The sequence below is a fragment of the Triplophysa rosa genome, linkage group LG12 (assembly GCF_024868665.1).
Source record: "Triplophysa rosa linkage group LG12, Trosa_1v2, whole genome shotgun sequence".
In the NCBI taxonomy this organism is placed as follows: domain Eukaryota; kingdom Metazoa; phylum Chordata; class Actinopteri; order Cypriniformes; family Nemacheilidae; genus Triplophysa; species Triplophysa rosa.
This window is the reverse complement of record NC_079901.1, coordinates 13,543,933-13,548,753: the sequence shown is the minus strand read 5'-3', so window position 1 is coordinate 13,548,753 and position 4,821 is coordinate 13,543,933.

Sequence of the window (4,821 nt, the reverse complement as noted above, 5' to 3'; positions counted from 1 at the left end):
ACTAAAGTAGTGGTGTGTTTATTTTGAAACACGGTTTCTTTTAGAAAAACATGGTTTATATTTTTTTATATTTTATTCAAACAATGATTTGAAATCTTCCATTACTGAAGACATCACTAAAGTGTTGTTGTAGTCATTTATTAGGCTATATGTTTTTTAAATGTGTATTAAAGTAAGCATTTAAATTAGTGCTGTCAATCGATTAAAAAAATTAATCGGATTAATCACACATTTTTTCTGTGATTAATCATGATTAATCGCACATAACTATTATATTTTAAAATATACTTTTGCATTTTAATAATTTCACATTTAATCTTCAAATTGATGTAGAAACAACATATTTCTTTAACAGCATCATTTTATGAAAGCTAGCATTTTGATATTAGTACTGTAACTGATGTCTCTATTAAATTGATTATTTTAACATGAATTGTAGCCATTCAACAGTATAATTGAGAGCTCATGTAGGAAACATACAGGAATTGAAGGACACTTTACAGTCTTTATTAATGCTAAATTATAAATTAAATGCAGAAGAATTCTCATTAAAGCTACAAAATCACATTGATTTCTTCTTTTATTTTGTTCTTTGATTAACATTAGTGACAGGAGTCAGAGCAGCACGTTTAAGAGCGCGGCCCCTTTAAGAGCTGTCTCAGTACGCAGATCTGACCGTCACCGCACTCCCATTTTCACAACTCTTTGCATTCATTTAAGGTTTTATTTTACACTTTGAAGTCTGTGCTTAAGAAAATGCTAGACAAAACGGGCTTTCTGACATAATCTTGTGTGGTTTTATCCATTCAAGCACGAAAGAGAACTTAACACGGATGCTCTGTCTGACAGAGATTCACCGACGCAGCCTTCAGCCCGTGACTGTTTACACCAGACTGGACCTCGCGTTGCGTTTTGCCGCGTCCCACAGTTTAGAAGCTGTCTATCTCCATTGAACGCGTCAAAGCAACTGTTTCAAATCGCGCTTAAGTGGTTTAAAAGCCTGTACACGAATAAGAGCGTGATTACATAATGTAACGCTAGACAAAGGATGTCAAAACAAACGGATGCTGCGTTAATTGCGATAAATATTTTCTCACGCGTTAATTTGAAAAAATTAATCGCATGCGTTAACGCGTTAACGTTGACAGTCCTAATTTAAATATATTTAAATGACTTCAAGTAGGCCTAAAGTTTACAGTATTAGCCTATGGTAGTTACCGGCCAAAAACGTATTGATGCAAATCTATTATTTTTGGTTATAATTTATGGGTATGTGAAGATTTGTCAGCGTAATTTTTAAGAGCTATAAACAATAACAGTAAACTTAGAATGGTGTTTTTTAATAACGGCCACTAGATGTCGACAAAGTCACGCACCGTCCTTAGACATGACGCAATTCGTTCCTAGAGCGATTTTATTTGAGTTGATGGTACATAACTTAAGGGGTGTTCACAAAACAAGCAGAACCTTAAAATTGTTGTAGGGCATATAATGATTGTGATAAACTTTCGAAAAACGCACGAATTAGTCAATCATTTAGAAAGAGCTGTGGACGACAGCATGACATAAGAAGCTCAGCAGCCTCTCCAGCGAGCGCGCACACGTCTGTTTACAATAGCGAATGTTCCCTCACTGAGGACAATGGGAAGACACCACTCTGAGGTATTCCTCTCCCTGAGAGAGACGTAAAGAGAGAGAGAGATAAAAACACAAAAAAGGATAATGATATGCGTAAACCCACTTTGGATCTGACCAGTAAACCCTTACCATACGGTATGGAAGATTATAATTTATATCACCATACATTTAATGCGAATACCATGGTTATATTGTGGTTCCTTTAGTAAAACCATTAGTTGTCAGCCTCATACTAACCACTGCTCATGATACTACACATGTGCACATACAGTATACACAAACAGTAATAGCTTTGCTCTTGTCTGTGGAAGCAACAGCCACTATGAGCTTCCAGACGCCAGCCAGTTACTTAGCAACCACACTTCACTCCCATGGCAATGCTATAAAAAGCAACAACAGAGAAAAAGCGGGAAGATGGTGGACATGACAACACCATATGAAGGACTGTGTCAAAAAATTACAGCACACGGAAAGGCTATGTTTTGACATTTATTGTTTATTTTTTATGTGTTGATGTAATAATGCTGTTGCAGTATATGAAGACACATTAATGTTATAAATCTACATGTTGTCAAACTAATTTGATTGAAAATGAGAGGATATAGGCTTAGTAGCCATAATTGTTGATCATTGATCAGTAATAATTTGTCATGGATAGCTTACCTAAACAAGGTTTTAGATCTTTACTCTCTTTCACCAGCATTTTATTTCCCTTTTGACTTTTCTCATGTAATGTTGTGTGTTTCTTTAATATTTACAGCCCTGGATGCCATTAAAGCAGTCAGTGGTGACAGACCCAGCTGGCTCGAGAATTCAAACAAGTGCTTAAAATCTGTGGATGCTTAACCTGATGGTGCTTGTCACTGTGACGAGAAAGGTGACAAGAACCCACAAGCACGCACACTCATGGACACTTGCCAGAGATTTTTATTGATTTTATAATGACCCAATGTTATTTTCTATCTCCTAGCTTTAACCACACCCTTAAACCTAAACCTCACAGAAACCTTTTTGCATTTTAACATTTTCAAATAAGCATCATTTAGCCTACTATGTTGTTTATTAACCAGTTTCACAAGATCTCAGGTTTACTATCCTTGTCAAGACATTTGCTGGCTACACCTGTACACACCAATCTGTTATCTCTTTCCCAATCTCCTGTTGTCAAATCCTGTTGATTTATAGGGGTTTCAAATAAACAAAAGCATTTCATTCTCCAAATACAACATTGAGGTTTGTCTATTGAAGTGGAGACTGCAGGTTGACTGTCATCGAATAATTTCTTCTCTAAATTTTGAGTTTTGCACTAGTAATATTTTAGCATAAAAACACAAACAAAAATACTCTTACAGTTTCTCTTTTAAACTTTATTTGTAGACTTCAAATACCAATCGATAGTGCATTCTTGGACTTGCAGGTAAATGTAACCAGTTTGCATGTCTTCCGATGTCCGGTGGAAGTAAGAACTTCCCAAGGAGGCAATAAATGATTGCATTAATGCATTAACATTGTACCCGGTCCAAGTCTCTCTCTCTCCAGAATGGGCAAGAAAATATAAACAAACCAGCAGATTTTCTCTCTCTTCCGGGTCACTAGGATGCCCTCGCCCCTTCTTCCTCTCCAAGGAGTCAATATTGTCATTCAATGAACCACCCCCAGATGGCCTATCCTTCTGGAGATCAAAGGGCATCCCCTGAATCCTTGGTCTTCAGACAAAAAACAAAGCCAAGACATCACAGATAAGCCAAGGTACAAGAGGAAAACCGAACATATACACAGGTACAAAGCTGCCCCTCACAAGTCAAATATATTTTTCATAAATATCTTTTATTTATCCGTCTCGTTTGCTCTCTGACATATCCATAAAACAATTTCATAAAGTAAAGCTTTTGACAACCATTTTAAACCACACAAGTCTACTTTGACATTCAACAAACACATACCTCAATTGACATCCAAGAAAAGTAAAGTACAGTTAGTTAGTTTATTTGCTTGTCCATAAACCAGTTTGTGCTTTTGTTGTTCAGTCAGATTTGATGTTTCTGCATCTGTGCAGAGAGAGATCCAGCACATGGGGACATATGGACCACAGCTGAAAGAAGCATAGGTGATGACCGAGATATACAGAAAAGCACTGCTCTGTTATGGACAAAATGATCTTTGCCATTTACAGAAATGAAAATAACAGCAAAGATAAGGTGTAGAGAGAAATGACACGAAACTGAAGAGACGAGACAGAGCTGAAGATCTTGTCAGAACAGTACAGAAAGAGAGAACGTGATTTCTGCTTTCAGTCAGTTTAAAGGTGCACTTACTATGTTTTTGTTTTACGTTTTGCTGACAATTCTTCATCCAAGTGCTCTTAGACTTTATACTGACACCTATAGGCATGGATGCATGATGTTGTTGATAACTTGTGAATATAATATTTGTATTTGTGTTGTTCTTTTTCATATTGTTCATGAATTTGCTATTCTTCTTTAATCTTTGGTGGTCACCAGCTCCATGTAGGAATTTTCCCAAATGGGGCACCCTTCTGAAACCTAAAATGACAAATGGGATACCCTATCAATGTGGTGGCTATTGCAAATTTGCAAAATCTTTGGTGTATGTCATTAAATTCTAGAAGTAGCCTACTATTAAATATTTGTGTAAAATTACCAACTGCACCTTTAAGACACCAATGATATAACTGGATTTGTTATTTTCTCCAGTGTCACAGGAACGGCCATTGCCTTATATGGCATACATTTGCCTTCCAGCTCTGAATTCTAGATCTCTTCTCATTTGAATCCACAGCACAACATCCCCAGAGTTCCACTGACACTATTAAATCTGTTTTATAAGGTCAGATGGATAATTTCATCTGCCTGTCCTCATCTCTTCAAAGCCATTTATCTAAACCAGACTCACTGTCGAATGCTTCCGCACGTTTTAACGAATCCATGGAGATGCCCCTTTGGTGAAGAAAACATCCCCAAATTTTTGATCCATTTTATCCATCACATTGCTAAGAATATAGATTTTGATGTTTATAAAGTATACCATTAAAAGAAGGACAAACACCAATGCTATCTTAAAACATTAACGGTTGTCATTACAACCTTTTTCAAAGTGTTTTAACCGTGCCACAATTTTGTAACACTGATGATTTGGGGTAGATATGTAAATTCTTATTTGCAC